Source organism: Tiliqua scincoides, chromosome 2, assembly GCF_035046505.1.
Source record: "Tiliqua scincoides isolate rTilSci1 chromosome 2, rTilSci1.hap2, whole genome shotgun sequence".
NCBI lineage: Eukaryota > Metazoa > Chordata > Lepidosauria > Squamata > Scincidae > Tiliqua > Tiliqua scincoides.
Genome location: NC_089822.1, coordinates 264,879,406 through 264,896,198, shown reverse-complemented (window position 1 = coordinate 264,896,198; position 16,793 = coordinate 264,879,406). Strand labels below are relative to the sequence as shown.

The 16,793-nt window shown below is 49.9% G+C and overlaps 2 protein-coding genes across 5 annotated transcripts in view; both read left to right on the top strand.

Moving 5' to 3' along the window:
* Positions 1–16,793, top strand: part of LOC136640310 (zinc finger protein 850-like) — a 196,950-nt gene that overhangs the window by 149,134 nt on the left and 31,023 nt on the right. The gene's annotated exons all lie outside the window — the stretch shown is intronic.
* LOC136640460 (zinc finger protein 420-like) overlaps positions 9,994–16,793 on the top strand; it is a 123,410-nt gene continuing 116,610 nt past the window's right edge. For all 4 annotated transcript variants that reach the window (XR_010793788.1, XR_010793789.1, XR_010793787.1 and 1 more), the window contains exons 1-2: positions 9,994–10,973; positions 13,242–13,451. The gene's annotated coding sequence lies outside the window, so the exon portion shown is untranslated. The remainder of the gene's footprint in view (positions 10,974–13,241; positions 13,452–16,793) is intronic.

Genomic DNA, 16,793 nt, shown 5'->3' with positions numbered 1-16,793 from the left:
TGACCTCCTTTGGCAGCTATTGGGGCCTCACCTCTAATACCTGCTCTATCTCCTTGGGAAACATTGTGCCTTGCCAGCCACTGTGGCCATTGCACAGATTGCTCCCCCTTCTTACGTGGACTGTTGGTGTGGTGGGAGACATGGGAGATGAGGATAAGGACCCACTGAGCTGGGTGGAGGGCCCTCTGCAGTAGGCACCCTGCTGAGGGACCCCACCCCCACCCCGGTCAGACAGTGATGAGGGGAGCTGCACCTCCTGGTTTCATCCTATCAGGCCATTGCTAAAGGCCCAGAAACCCTGCCAGGAAAAAAGTGTGTCAGTCATGAGTAGCCTTGTGTAGGGGTGTCAGATGTAAGGCCTGTGGGCCAGATGTGGCCGCAGAAGCCATTTATCTGGCCCCCATTATATCTGGGATCTCCCATATCTTGAAAATATGAACAAGATTTGCGCATTTGCTCTTCTGTCCTTGGCAGCTAATGAGTTTCTATATGAGAATAAAATGCTTATTTCTGGCCATCATATGCGTAATGACGTCACTTCTGCTTAATGATGTCACTTCTGTCTAATGAAGTAACTTCTGCTTAATGACGTCACTTTCTGCTCAGTGATATCGCTTTCTGCTTAATAACGTCACTTCTGCTTAATGACGTAACTTTCTGCTTAATGACGTCAGTTCTGCTTAATGACGTCACTTTCTGCTCAGTGATGTCACTTACTGCTTAATGACGTCACTTTCTGCTCAGTGATTTCACTTTCTGCTTAATGACGTCAGTTTTGCTTAATGATGTAACTTTCTGCTCAGTGATGTCACTTACTGCTTAATGACGTCACTTTCTGCTCAGTGATTTCACTTTCTGCTTAATGACGTCACTTTTGCTTAATGACGTAACTTTCTGCTCAGTGATGTCACTTACTGCTTAATGACATCACTCTGCTCAATGATGTCACTTCCTGCCCCTCAGCAGGCACCATGAATGCTGACTTTGCATGAAGCAGTTTGTTGTCCCTGGACGCGCATAGAAGACAACCCAGGGCTACAAGGGGTAAAAAGAGGAGCCTAGAGAGACCAGGAAGCGCTGAATGCTGCCATCAGGGGGTCGCTTCCTTCCTCTCCCCCCTCCATGCCCTGATGGGAAGCTAGTTCAGGCCTTTTCTCAGGCGCAAGAGGCCGAAGGAGGGCTGCAGTGAACTGCCCCAGGGGTTGCCATGGAGACGGTGGAAGGAGCAGGAGGGAGGAGGCAGGTGGAGGGACCTGGGGAGTTTCAGGGTTCACAGGGCCTGCCTTTGTTGTGAGCTGCGTTGCGCCCAGGCCGCTCTGGAACCGCTCCGGTCTGCCGCTGGAGCTCCGCCAACGGCTTGGCACGGCAGAAAGCTGCACAGCTGTTGTTGTTTCTGTACCTCAAGGCCGAAGCACTATCACCCCCGGCGACAAAGAAGACTCAGAGGCAGAGGTTCTCCACCACACTCCTCCTTTACTATGTACAGATATATGCAGAGTCCAAGTAGTACAAACGGTACACGATCCACTCTCCAACCAACGTAGCCTCCGGTTCACAATGCTCTGCTTCTCCCACACACTTGCTTGCCTCTGCTGGACATTTATACTTCCTGCAGCCAATCACAGCGTTGGGAATACTGCACAGTCATGCTGACTGTGCAGCTGCTGCCACACACACACACACACACTCACATGAAATCACCTGATGCAATATCACCAGATATTGCATCAGCATGAGGCTCCCAGGATGCTGCGCAGTCCTGGTTTGGCCAAGGCTTCAGGCCTGTTACTGTGCAGCCAGCAAATTACCTGTCACCTTGGGGATCATACCGTGACAGCCTTTGAGTTGGCTTTTCTCAGGGGGTACCAGGTTTTGGGGGGACCCTTTCAAAGGGGGTGAGAGCAAGGGGAGGGGCAACAGGATGGGCAGAAGGGGTGAGTTGTGGGCAACACAGGGCAGGCGGTGGCAACAGCCAGAAAGGTCTCTGGAGGCCAGGTCTGCTGGGCTTCAGGCACATGCGGTGAGTGCGGAGGCAGGTGAGGCAGAGCCTCCCTACCGGAGTCCTTTGAAAAGTGCCGCCATCCTGTGAGGTGCCCAAGAACCCGCAACCTGCGCGCTCTGCAGTCACAGAGGCCTCCTCAAGGTATGGGAACATGTGTTCCCTTTCCTTGGGGCTGCATTGCAGCTGCACCGCTGCTGGAAAGTGGAATAGGATTGGCCCCCAGAGTCCAGTCAGAGTGGCAGATGTTGCAATCCTGGTTCAGCCCCTCCAGCCCTGCCAGGTCCACACCTGAGCAGCAGGAGGAGCCTCAGCCTCAGCCCCTCCTGACAAGAAGCCCAGTCCTCAGGTGGCCACAGCACTAAGAAAGCGCAGAGCATCCGCACTTCTGCCACAGGGTGTTCCTCAGGTTGACACCAGTCGCATTGCTCCCTTCGCTCAGGAAGCGAGTACTGGTTGAAGTCACTGTGTTTTCAACCAAGGAAAGCTCTCCTTTCTCCCCCCACATCCTGCATTAGGTGCTCAGACCCTCAACATCAGGGGGGAGGATTTTTACCTCAGAAACTGCAGCTGCAGTTAGAGGGTTGCTCGGCTCCTGCCTGGGCACGTTCTGCCCTCAGCTCCTCAGCTGAGGGGGCTTTCTGACTGCGCCGTGGGGCATGGAGGCAGCAGACTAGGAAGCCACGAGGCTGCTGACCAGTCGCCCTTAACTGATGTGCCAAGTCCTGACTGGGGCTGTGCTGCCCCTTCGCGCCTCAACACAGTGAGGCGGAGGGTTCAGGAGCTCCCAGGGCTCCTGTCGGCCATGCTCCTTGCTTCAGCACACTGAGGGCCAGGCAGCCTTGAAAGAGATCTCCTGCCCAGCCTGTCCCTCACTCCCCAGCTTCTCCCTCCACGTCTGTTGAGGAGTGCCTTAAGGACACCATTTTATGGGTCGTGGTACAGGGTGCTGGTAGGCTTATACCATAGTCTTTCAAGACTGAAGGTTGCCAACCAAAAAAGGTTCCCTCGAGGCTTCCACACCACAACCAGCACTCATGAAGGCTCTGCTTTCCTGCATGCAGGGCAAGTACCTTTCTCCAGGGCACTGGGGGAAAGGGCTGGTTCAGCTGGAGTTGGGCCTGAAGGGGTACTGGGATGCCACTGCGGCAGCGGTTTCTCCCCCAGGACAAGACTGCCCAGGCGCAGGCTGCCTTGCAGTGTCCCTGGAAGCACAAAATTTAGTGTGAGGCTTGTTGAAGGGTGTGTGGACCAGACAGTGGCTGACAACTTGGGACAGCTCATGGGATCTCAGCAGGAGGGGAGAGGACAGGATTTATGGATTAAAGAGTGGATTATATTAGAAGATGAAAGAATACTTAAACTGGAGGGACATGATCTTGAATGTGGATGTCATGCATTTGTCTGGTATGGAAAAGCAAACGAATACAAGCGATTCAATAACCATGTATTAAGGAAATCTCTCATTTTTCTCATTTTTCTGGCAGGGAAAACCACCAAACGAAACCAGGGAACATGGCGTTGGCTTTGCGGTCAGAAATACCCTGCTGAAATCCATCATCCCACCTACTGTGGGAAGTGAAAGAATTTTGTCCCTGCAGCTCCAGTCATCAGCAGGACCTATCACTCTCATCAGTGCTTATGCACCGATTCTGTCGTCTCCAGCAGAAGCCAAAGACGAATTCTATGATGACCTGGCCACCACTGTCAAGAAAATCCCTGTAAAAGAGCCATTGTTCATCCTCGGCGATTTCAATGCTAGAGTTGGTGCTGATAACAGTTCATGGCCCACTTGCTTAGGTCAGTTTGGCACTGGGAGGATGAACGAAAATGGCCAACGCCTGCTAGAGTTTTGCTGTCATCACGGTCTCTGTGTCAGCAACACGTTCTTCAACACAAAGCCCCAACATAGAGTCTCTTGGAGACATCCAAGATCAAAGCACTGGCACCAGCTTGACCTGATCCTCACCAGACGCTCCAGCCTTCCCAGCATCAAGATCACACGCAGTTATCATGGTGCTGCCTGCGACACTGACCACTCCCTGGTGTGCAGCAGAGTGAAACTGCAAACAAAGCGACTGTATCACACGAAAAAGGAAGGAAGACCTCGCATTGATACCAGCAAGACCCGGGATCAGAGAAAAGTGGAGGAATTTGCACAAGCGCTTGAGGGATCTCTTCCAGGCCCGGCCGACGCAAACGCATCCAACAGATGGGAACATTTCAAGAATACCGTTTACAACACCGCCTTGTCCATATTCGGCAAGAAGACCAACAAGGCGGCAGACTGGTTTGAAGCCCACTCTGAGGAGTTGACACCAGTCATTGAGGAAAAGAGGAGAGCTCAAGCAGCATACAAGGCCTGTCCCAGTGAGCGCAACCTGCAGGTCCTCCGAACTGCTCGCAGCAAAGTCCAACAGACTGCCAGGAGATGTGCTAACGACTACTGGCTCCAGCTCTGTTCCGAGATACAGATAGCAGCTGACACGGGCAACATCAAGGGGATGTATGATGGTATCAAGCAGGCCCTAGGTCCAACACAGAAGAAAATTGCCCCTCTGAAGTCTGCCACAGGCGAGGTCATCCAGGATCGGGTGCAGCAGATGGAACGCTGGGTGCAGCACTACTCTGAGCTATATTCCAGAGAAAATGTAGTCACCGAAGAAGCACTGAACAACATTGAGTGCCTGCCTGTGCTGGAAGAGCTTGACAGTGAACCAACCCTAGAAGAACTTCACGTGGCCCTGGACTCCCTTGCCTTTGGCAAGGCACCTGGAAAAGACAGCATCCCTGCTGAAGTCCTAAAATGCTGCAAAGAGATCATCGTCACTGAGCTGCATGAAATCCTCTGTCTCTGCTGGAGAGAAGGTGGAGTACCTCAAGACATGAGGGATGCAAACATCATCACGCTGTACAAGAACAAAGGTGACAGGGGTGACTGCAACAACTACCGCGGCATCTCTCTCCTTAGCGTTGTAGGAAAGCTGTTTGCCCGAGTTGTACTAAAGAGGCTCCAGGTACTTGCAGAGAGCGTCTATCCAGAATCGCAGTGTGGATTCCGAGCCAACAGGTCCACCACTGATATGGTATTCTCCCTTAGACAACTGCAGGAGAAATGCAGAGAACAACGACAGCCACTCTTTATAGCCTTCATAGATCTCACAAAGGCTTTCGACCTGGTCAGCAGAGACGGCCTCTTCAAGATTCTCCCCAAGATTGGATGTCCACCCAGGCTCCTCAGCATCATCAGATCTTTCCACAAGGACATGAAGGGCACTGTTGTCTTCGATGGCTCCACATCAGACCCTTTTGACATCCGAAGCGGAGTGAAGCAGGGCTGTGTTCTTGCACCAACCTTGTTTGGGATTTTCTTCGCTGTCCTGCTGAAGCAGGCCTTTGGAACTGCAACAGAAGGCATCTATCTCCGGACCAGATCAGACGGAAAGCTCTTCAACCTCTCCAGACTGAGAGCAAAATCCAAAGTCCAGCTGAAATGTCTGCGTGACTTCCTCTTTGCCGACGATGCAGCTGTCACTACCCACTCTGCCAAAGATCTCCAGCAGCTCATGGATCGTTTTAGCAAGGCCTGCCAAGATTTTGGACTGACAATCAGCCTGAAGAAAACACAGGTCATGGTTCAGGATGTGGACTCACCTCCCTGCATTACAATCTCTGAGCATGAACTGGAGGTTGTCCATGACTTTGTGTACCTTGGCTCAACGATCTCCGACACTCATTCTCTCGATACCGAGCTAAACAAGCGCATCGGTAAAGCAGCTACCACGTTTTCCAGACTCACAAAGAGAGTCTGGTCCAACAAGAAGCTGACGGAACATACCAAGATCCAGGTCTACAGAGCTTGCGTCCTGAGTACACTTCTGTACTGCAGCGAGTCATGGACTCTTCGCTCACAACAGGAGAGGAAACTGAGCGCTTTCCACATGCGCTGCCTCCGACGCATCCTTGGCATCACCTGGCAGGACAAAGTTCCAAACAACACAGTCCTGGAACGTGCTGGAATCCCTAGCATGTATTCACTGCTGAAACAGAGACGCCTGCGTTGGCTTGGTCATGTCGTGAGAATGGATGATGGCCGGATCCCAAAGGATCTCCTCTATGGAGAACTTGTGCAAGGAAAGCGCCCTACAGGCAGACCACAGCTGCGATACAAGGACATCTGCAAGAGGGATCTGAAGGCCTTAGGGATGGACCTCAACAAGTGGGAAACCCTGGCCTCTGAGCGGCCCGCTTGGAGGCAGGCTGTGCAGCATGGCCTTTCCCAGTTTGAAGAGACACTTTGCCAACAGTCTGAGGCTAAGAGGCAAAGAAGGAAGGCCCATAGCCAGGGAGACAGACCAGGGACAGACTGCACTTGCTCCCGGTGTGGAAGGGATTGTCACTCCCGGATTGGCCTTTTCAGCCACACTAGACGCTGTGCCAGAACCACCTTTCAGAGCGCGATACCATAGTCTTTCGAGACTGAAGGTTGCCAATACAATACAAGGAAATCTCTAATATGGATCTGGGCTAAAATACAAAGACAGATGTATACCAAAATCCCCCAATGGGTGGTGCCGCTAGAAGCATGTACCGGGCCGAATTTATCAGAAACAACAAAAATGCTTTGATATGAAAGTTTATTGAATTTATTAGAGCCAACATAAGACTTTTATTGGCATAGATAATAGAAATACAGAACAACAAACAAACATCCAGAACACACACACACGCACAAACAATAAAATAAAACAATTATGATCATCAAATACCCCCTCCCCCCATTCACCATAATATAGCAGAAGACCCAGAATTCCGTCCTGCCAGAATCCCAGAAACAAAGTTGGCAACCTTGTCAACAGAGTCAGTTTCCTCTATGGAAAGAAGAGTTTGTAATTTAAATGAATCCTCCCAGCCCTGCATTTTGTTCAGCAGTGGAGCCAGATAGTTCTTACGAAGGGTGTCAATGCAGTGGGCAATAAAAAAATATATGATGTAATGTCTCCACACAATTCCTGTCACAGGCACATCTTCATTCTGAGTAGGGAATGCCACTAAACCTGCCCGCTAGCAGAGCTGATGGAAATGCATTGCATCACGCAAGGGAGAATGCTCTACGAGCCTGCGGGCACTGCAGATGATAAAAGAAAGAAGCTGGCTTCCCAAAACTGACTGGGATGTGCAGATGGAGAGGGGAGCAAATGGTGTTAGCTGCACAGAATAGCTCTTGATGCTCAATATAGTCCTGTAGGCTTCGCTTAAACCAATCATACCCAGGCTTGCTGTGTCTAGTCCTATCGATTTAAGCTTGGTGAGTGTATCTGCAACCTCCACAGGCAGTACTGGATCAGTCAGAAGCTGGTACATTAGCCCATACGGGGCAGCAGTGAAGAGGATTGCAAGCCAAAATTTTACTGATCTCAAACAAGCCAACATTTTGAGTCTGATAAAACCCACTTCAAGACACATAGCAGAGTATGGAACACATCTGGGAAAACCCAAGATCCTCTGCAGGAAGGAGGCCTGTATGCTCTCAGTTGAATGATTCAAGGCCATATGCCAGATTGGACAGCCATAAAGAACTTGCAAAAGTACCTTAGCTGTGAATACCTCTAAAGCAGCTGGGACATATCTGTTACCTTGGCTAAAAAAAAACCGGGAAATTGCAAGGGATGAGATTTTTGATGTTTATTGAATTTATTAGAGACAACAAAAATGCTTAGATATGAAAGTTTATTGAACAAAGATGGGCAATTAAAGACAAAAGAAGAACTGTTAAGACAGGGTGTGGAGATGGATTGGTGGACTCGCTAGCAACTTGATTCAAAATGTGGGAAAGATAAACAAGAAGGATTCTATTCAGAACAGACACCATTTGATAGAATACACTTAGAAACAAAAGAAAAATATATCAAAAGAATGTATATGTTCCTATTGGATTTTGAGATGCAAGAAGAAACAATAAAAGAATGTATGATAAAATGGGCGCAAAATATAGGCCATAATATTACATTAGAATAATGGGAACAGATTTGGAAATACAATATAAAATTTACTAGAGCAACAAATTCTAAAGAAAATGTATATAAAATGTACATGACACCAGTAAAACTGGTAAAAATGAACCAGAATATATCAAAAAATGGTTGGAAGTGTAAATGTGAAGAAGGAACATTTTATCATATGTGGTGGACATGTAATAAAATGCAAGTATATTGGAAAATGGTAAGGAATCTAATACAAGAGATAGTTGGATTTACGATACTGCTGAAACCAGTTATTTTTGCTTAATATTACCTTAGATATTATAGATGAAGAAAATGATGTGTATTTCGTTATTATGATATTAACTGCTGCAAGAATTTTATATGCTAGATACCAGAAGGACATTAAAATTCCAACGAAAGATGGATTAATAGATACAATAATGAATGTGGCGGAAATGGATAGACTTACAGAGATTTTGGATCAACAGCGCAAACTGACACCGATAGAGCAATGGAGACCATTCTATGCTTGGTTAAAAATGAAGTTGTAGATGTACAAGATGGGACATTTAGAAGAATGTATTGTATACATGATATATTTTATATGATATGATAGACAAATGATATTAAGAGGCTAAACCAGAAGAGGAACAAGATTAGGAGATATGTATTGATTGATTAGATATATTGATATATGACTGCCTGCACCCTCCAACAGTGTGTTTTTGTGTTGTATATTGAATTTGTGTTTGTTATGTGTTTGTTTAAATTTGTTGTTTTGTTTTTATATTGGGGGGGGAAAGTCCCACAGGTCCAAACACCAGCATCCAACTCCCCCCCCATCTTCACTGGTTCCACTTCCTCTGATGCGTCTCCACCTAAGAGGCGCAAGTCCCCATCCTCCATCATCCTCTCCGCCTTGAAGCTCTTACAGGCGCAGTCAAGAAAAGAGGCTCCCCCTACTAAAGGTAACTGGCTTCTTGAACTGGACACTACATCCTCTAAGGAGGAAGGAGAACTCTTGGTGGGGGGAGCCACTAACACAGAATAAGGTTTTGCCCACCCACAGTCCTTTCAAGGTCACAAGCAATCCTCTAGTCCCAAGGGTCAATCCAAGTTTAGATTGGTCCAAATTTAAGCCCCATCCTCCCTCATTAGGAGGTCGTGACCCCACAGGCACTGGGAGACTGGCTTGGGGGTCCACCTGGGGGGGTCATACACCATCCTCCAGGGCATAATTTCAGAGACTTCAGGCAGCTCCCACCCTTGAGGAGGCAGGGCTTGGGCATTTCCCAGATGACAAGGACTGACCCTGCCATAGAGACCCCACTGGAGAACAGGGAGATTTGAGCCTACCTGCGAACTCCTCTTCTTTGCGGTCTCCATGGCAGGGTCAGTCTGCCCACCCTCACAGCCTGAAGCATATGAAAAAGAAGAAAGCAAATGCAAAGCAATGGAATGGTAGAAGATAAGGATGAAACATCCGTGACAGGTCCCCCTTAGGTTTAGTATGGTTGCACCTGGGGTACAGCATGGTCCTCATCTTTCTTGGTCCAGAATGGGGTTAGATTTAGGTCGTCAAGAGTTTATCTGGATGACCTTTTGACACGCTGGACTTGAAGGATGGACATCTACCCAAGCAAGTCCGAGACAGAGGGGCCATTTGCAGTCTGGGGAATCGAGGCAGCCCCTCCCCTGAGGAAGACTTTGCAACCTAACCTGCCTGCCTGAGAGAGAGGAGCTTCCCAGATGACAAGGACTGACCCTGCCATGGAGACCACCGAGAATCCGACCACCCAGATCTCCCCAGTTTCCGCAAAGCCACAAGCAACTTCACCAGACCCACAATTTCCTTAAGACACACCTGCTCTGGAATCCTGGAGAAAGAGACACACAGCCCAACCTTAGGCATGTCTACTCAGAAGTAAGTCCCATTAGTGTCAATTGGGCTTACTCCTAGGAAAGCGTGGCTAGGACTGGGCTAACAGACCACAGCTTCCAGTCTAGCCAGGCACCCAAGGGAGCTCAGGGATGGAGGGAGGGGCAAAGAAGGCTGCCTAAGGGGACCAGCGCGGGTGACTGTTTCTGGGGTCTGTGGTTCAGCCTGCAAAAGAGGAGCCGGCCAGTCAAGGACCTTCAGGCGCCTCCCTCTTGCTCTGCCCTGATCTGCCTGGAAGCAGCTCGGGGCGGAGACCCTGCTGGGAGCGCTGCTCACCCGCTCCGCCCTCATGCGCGCTGCAAAGGGGACCAGCAGGGGGGCAGCGAGCGCGGAGGGCTGAAAGTAAGTGCGGGGAATCTGGGTGGCGAGCGCCCTCCTGTCCCTCCGTCCTCCCCACGGCCGTTCAGGCGCCCCTCCTCTCGCCCTGCCCTCCGCCTGCCTCTCCCCCCCACAAGACCCCCGCCTCTTGAAACCGGATCCGGATGGGGAGGACTCCTTGGATCGCACGGAGTTGAGCCCTGCTGTGTATGATCTCCCCGGACACGGAAGATCTCCGTTCCCACGTGCCCGCCTGTCCGCCTCCAGCTCCTTTCGTGTCTTCCCTGGTTGGCTTCACAGGGATCTCCTGCAGCCGCCTGGAGAGTCCAGCCGGTCCCTCTGCGGACGAGTCTGGCCCGGCGGAGCTCGGCTGTGCCGCCAGCATCAGCTGCGCAGCGCGACCGGAAGGCTGTTTTGGAGGAGCCTCGGGGCAGAGACCCTCAGAGGAGCGCCGCGGAGTTCTGACGGGGGCTGCTGCACAGCCGGCCGGCCGGCCCTGTAGCTGTGCTCCTGGGAGGGCGAGGCGCCCCGCTCTCTCTGCCGCAGGTGGCTGCAGCCCGGGCGGCGCACCAAGGCACAGATGCTCGACCCGCTGGTCCTGGAGAGGCTCCTCACCCTCCTGCCCCCGGAGGTGGCGCGCTGGGTGCGGGGCTGCCAGCCGGAGAGCAGCGCCCAGGTGGTGGCCCTGGCAGAAGGTCTCCTCGGGAGTCGCGCAGCAGCGGAAGAGTGGCAGGTAAGGTGGGTCTGGCTCGAGATGCTTGGGGGGATCATCTCACGGGGTCATATGTAACACATAATGCTCATGTAACATGTAACTGCTCCTATGTAACATGTCTGCTCATGTAATATGTAACTGCTCTTATGCGGGGCCTCCCAGAGGAGTTTGATCAGGGGGTACAAAGTTTCTTTTGGGCCCCTTTGCAAAGGGGAAGGTAGTGAAGCAGGGGAGGGTGGTGATGGGCAAGCAGAATAGGGGCAGGAAGGGGCAAAACGGGGGGGGGGGGCTAGAGACTGCTGGAGAAGTCTTTGGAGTCCAGGTCTACTAACCCACGTGGCATCAGGAGTGTCTCCAGCACTGGTAAAGCATGTCAAGCATTGGTCAGATTTCTGATTGGCAGAATGCAAATTGCAAAGCATTGGATACATTCCTGATTGGCAAACAGCATATCAAGTGAAGCTCTGTCTGACTACATATCCCACTATTCAAATTCTGCCCAGCATGTTCTACCACCGCCTTGGGTGCACTTTGGGGAGAAAGGCGGAATACAAATCCAATAAATAAATAAAAATGGCATTTAAAATATGTGAAATCTTTCTAAGTTGCAGAAGTCCCATCTTCCCCTCTTTGCATTGGCTAAGTCCCTGTTCTCCTCACACCTGCTCCCCAGTTGCAGTTAAGCTAGCAGTTTCCTGTTATTGAGGCTTTCTAGCTCTGCAAACAACTTCTGCGGTCAGCTTAGTCAGCAACACCCTTTCCTCTTTTACACAGACACAAAAAGGCATTCAAGGGGCATTTTCTGAAATATCTTGCTGACCCAAGCAGCTAAATATAGGGCCTACTTTGGCCAAGCATCCTGCCTCTGCTCACAGCAAGGGGCTCTGAATAGATTCAAACACGCTAAATTCTAGGGGGCCCCTCACAATATGACATCATTCATTCATTCACCTTTTTATACCACCCTTCCTCTAAGCAGCTCAGGATTTGAAATGAATAATAATAATGGCCAGAATATAAATGCAGTGAATATTTCCCCACAAGCAATGGATGAAAATTCTGCATCCAATGGCATATAACATGATGGTATTATTCCTAAAAGTCACAATTTCCAGAATTTTGGTCACTAGGGTGTCACCCCCACCCCGGATGTCACATTGGCCTGTTTTGAGTTAAGGCAGTGGTTCTCAAACTTTAGCTGGGACCCACTTTTTAGAATGACAATCTGTCCAGGACCCACTGGAAGTGATGCCATGGCTGGAAGTGACATCATCAAGCACAATAAAATAAATAATTAAATTAAAGAAAAACAAATAATTAAATAAGGGGAAGCCAGCCAGTCTAAAAACAAATAAAATGGACCTTACCAGCTGAAGCCTCTGCTTTATTCTTTGGGGGGGGGGGGAGGCTGCCTTCTGAAGCATTTATTGAGCTCCACTTTCATCAGATTGGGACCATGCAGCTAGCTACCCTTGCATTCCCCTTTGCCTGACTTGACCAGGAGCCAAGGCACGTTTGCTTACTCATGAGTAAACGCAACCATGTAGCTTACTTTCGCTTCCCTTAGGGCTCAATACATTTGTCTGATTGGAGGAAGAGACTTCCTTCTTGGGTGTTTTTTGGGGGGGCTGCTTTCATTGGATAGGAACCATTCTGGTGTCATTGGATGCCTCTCAGCCTGCCCTTTCTGACAAACTAGGGCAAGTTCACCTACTCGTGAGTAAACGCACGATATGGCTCAGTTTCATTTTCCATAGGGTTCCATGCATTTTTTTGTTTCTGGTTTTTTGGCCATAACTTTTGATGGAAAGGAGATATTTCAATCTGGTTTTTTTGCATTGCATTGCATTCCACTGGAAATTCCACATCCAATGGTATATGGCATGTTGGGGTTACTCTGAACCTCCGCAATGTTAGTGATGTTGGGGTATTTGTGGTGTCACCCCCCCAAGGGTGGTACCCGGGGTGGACCGCCCCCCGCCCCGCTAGCTATGCCACTGTATGTGACATATAATGTACCTCTATGTTTTAATCCACTATGTCAACCACTATGCTTTACCCATTAAGTTTTAATAATTTATTGCTTGTTTATATCTATCTATCTATCTATCTACCTATCTATCTATCTATCTAGTTAGTATATTGCGAATGTAATACAATGATACTGCATTTTACCATATGGTTAAATAAATCCCGAGGTGGGGGGGTCTCACCCCCTGCCCCTCGCCCATCCCTGCCAGTCCCTTCCCAGCTCCCTGCCCAGATCCTGACTCTTGTCTCTTGCAGGGGGCACAGACGATGAGGACCGGGGAGCTTCCCAGATGACATGGACTGGCCCTGCCATGGAGACCACCGAGAATCCGACCACCCAGATCTCCCCAGTTTCCCCAAAGCCACAAGCAACTTCACCAGACCCACAATTTCCTTAAGACACGCCTGCTCTGGAATCCTGGAGAAAGAGACACACAGCCCAATCTTAGGCATGTCTACTCAGAAGTAAGTCCCATTAGTGTCAATTGGGCTTACTCCCAGGAAAGCGTGGCTAGGACTAGGCTGACAGATCACAGCTTCCAGTCTAGCCAGGCACCCAAGGGAGCTCAGGGATGGAGGGAGGGGCAAAGAAGGCTGCCTAAGGGGACCAGCGCGGGTGACTGTTTCTGGGGTCTGTGGTTCAGCCTGCAAAAGAGGAGCCGGCCAGTCAAGGACCTTCAGGCGCCTCCCTCTTGCTCTGCCCTGATCTGCCTGGAAGCAGCTCGGGGCGGAGACCCTGCTGGGAGCGCTGCTCACCCGCTCCGCCCTCCTGCGCGCTGCAAAGGGGACCAGCAGAGGGCCAGCGAGCGCGGAGGGCTGAAAGTAAGTGTGGGAGATCTGGCCCTCTTCCTCCGTCCTCCCCACCAGGCACCCCTCCTCTCGCCCTGCCCTCCGCCTGCCTCCCCCTCCACAAGACCCCCTGCCTCCGCCTCTTGAAATCGGATCCGGTTGGGGAGGGCTCCTTCGATCACACAAAGTTGAGCCCCACTGTGGATGATCTCCCCGGACACGGAAGATCTCCGTTCCCACGTGCCCGCCTCCAGCTCCTTTCGTGTCTTCCCTGGTTGGCTTCACAGCGATCTCCTGCAGCCGCCTGGAGAGTCCAGCCGGTCCCTCTGCGGATGAGTCTGGCCCGGCGGAGCTCGGCTGTGCCGCCAGCATCAGCTGCGCAGCAGGACCAGAAGTAGGCGCCTCGGGGCAGAGACCCGTAGAGGAGCACCACGGAGTTGTGACGGGGGCTGCTGCACAGCCGCCCGGCCGGCCCTGTAGCTGCGCTCCCGGGAGGGCGAAGGGCAGCCCGGGTGGCACACCAAGGCGCAGATGCTTGATCTGGAGAAGCTCTTCACCCTCCTGCCCCCGGAGGTGGCGCGCTGGTTGCGGGGCTGCCGGCCGGAGAGCAGCACCCAGGCGGTGGCCCTGGCAGAATGTCCCCTCGGGAGTTGCGCAGTGGTGGAGGAGTGGCAGGCAATGGGGTTCTGGCTTGGGGGGATCATCGCACGGGGTCATATGTAACACATAATGCTCATGTAACAAGTAACTGCTCATACGCAGGGCCTCTGAGAGGAATTTGATCAGGGGGTACAAAGTTCCTTTTGGGCCCCTTTGCAAAGGGGGAGGGGTGAAACAGAGCGGGGGAGGGTGGTGATGGGCAAGCCGAATAGGGGCAGGAAGGGGCAAAACAGGGTGGGGGGAGGCTAGAGACAGCTGGAAAAGTCTTTGGAGTCCAGGTCTAGTAACCCACGTGGCATCAGGAGTGTCTCCAGCATCCCTAGTTGTAGTAGTGCCGCCAGCATCCCGTGTGGGCAACAAGTCTAAGTAGATAGGAAATTGTAAGGTTCCAGGAAATTTCTGGGCCCCCCTCCTTTGGCTCCTGGGCCCCCCTTTTGATGTTGGGCCCTGGTGCAAATTACCCCCTTTGCCTCCTCTCCTAGGCCCTGCTCATATGTAACATATAATGCTCATGTAACATGTAACTGTTCATATGTAACTTGTAACTGCTCATGTAACATATAACTGCTCATATGTGACCAGTGGTGTAGCTAGGTCATTTGACACCTGGGGCCCTTAAATTTTTGTCACCCCATATTGTTGTAGGTTCAGACAAGGATGCAGGCAGACACCAAGGAGATTCAAGGAAAACAAGCTTTTATTCTTAGCCGGCTGCTGGTCACAGAGGAATAACTTCCACAAGCTGTGACACCCGATTTCTCGGGGCTTTGGGTAATTATGGGGGTTGCCACTCATCCTGTAAAACCCAGATGTCCTAATTTGAAAAGCCTGGAAACTCAGGAGGCTTGTCTAAAAGGAAATGTCTCAGGCCCCTGCATGTGTCTTTATTTGGTTGAAAGAATGGTTGTAGCTATGAAATAAGAGATTGTTGGATCTGGAAGGTTTGGACATAAGGTTTGGATGGTGTGGATTTTTATGGTATGATAAACTAAAAGAAAATCTAGAATTTAAAAATTACTATGTTAGACATGCTTTGTTGAGAATATGGAGCAAGTACAAAATTAGATTTTATACAAAAATACCGTTGTGGATCTCTCCAGAAGAAGCTTTTTTTGGTTGTCGTATAGGTTCTACAGAAACTTGGTTATCATATAGAAATGGAATAATTTTTACACAAACTCAGGCTAGGATGAAGACAAGAAAGGAGCTTTTAGGGGAAGGATTCTGTTGTCAGTCATTTCAGTATTTACAACTTTTGGAGAGGTTCTAAAAAGATAAGAAAATGTATGGTTTTGGAGACTGTATGTCTCTGTTGGAGAGTCAAATACGTCTGGTAGAAGAACAAGCCATTACAAAAATGTCTAAGTTATCGCAATAATATGAGACCGAAGAGGAACAGGTTAAGGAGTATATGATGCAATGGGTGAGAAATGTTGGTCATGAGATATCTATGGAGCAATGGGAGAGCTTGTGGATTAAAAGATTAAAATTTGCATTGAATGTAAGCCTTAAAGAGCACTTTTATAAAATTATGTATAGATGGTATTTGACTCCAGGTAAATTGGCAAAAATGTTTGAAAATGTACCAAATAGATGTTGGAAATGTAAAAGACAAGAAGGAATGTTTTATAATATGTGATGGACCTATACAAAAGCAAAAAAAATTGGACTTGGATACACCAGCAAATACAGTTGATATTTAAGGTAAATTTAAATGAAACCAGAAGCGTTTTTGTTGGGAATATTGGATGATTCGATTCACAAAGACGATGAAACTATATTTTTATATATGACAACTGTTGCAAGAATATTGTATGCCAAATACTGAAATGTTACAGAGATACCCGCACTGGAAAAATGGTGGCTAATCATGTTGGATTTGGCAGAAATTGATACAATTCTTTTTTTTTTTTTTTTGCAATACTTTATTTATTTATTACAGAAACAGACAAGAAGGAATGTTTTATCATATGTGGTGGAGCTGTACCTCTGTCTTGCTCCCCCCGCCTGGAATGGCTCTGGGGGGGTATAGTGCCTTGCAGGCTGCAGTGAGGCTCCTTGCAAGACCTAGTGCTTTGCACCCGCTCTAACTACGCCATTGGTGGCTCCCCCGCGGTCCCCTTTAGCGATGCCACTGATCTAGCACTTCATCCAGTCCCATTCCAGCCTCCAGTCACCTGAGCCATCAAGTGGCAGCCTGTTCCACACGTGAATTCCATGCCGTGCAAGGACTTTTGTGCGTGCAAAGCCTCCCCCTGATGCAGGGGCTGCTCGGAAGCCAGTTCAGGGGGGTCTGTGTGGGGGTCATGTTTGGGAGCAAAGGCCAGGCCCAGCTGCACCCACATCTGGGTGATGGCC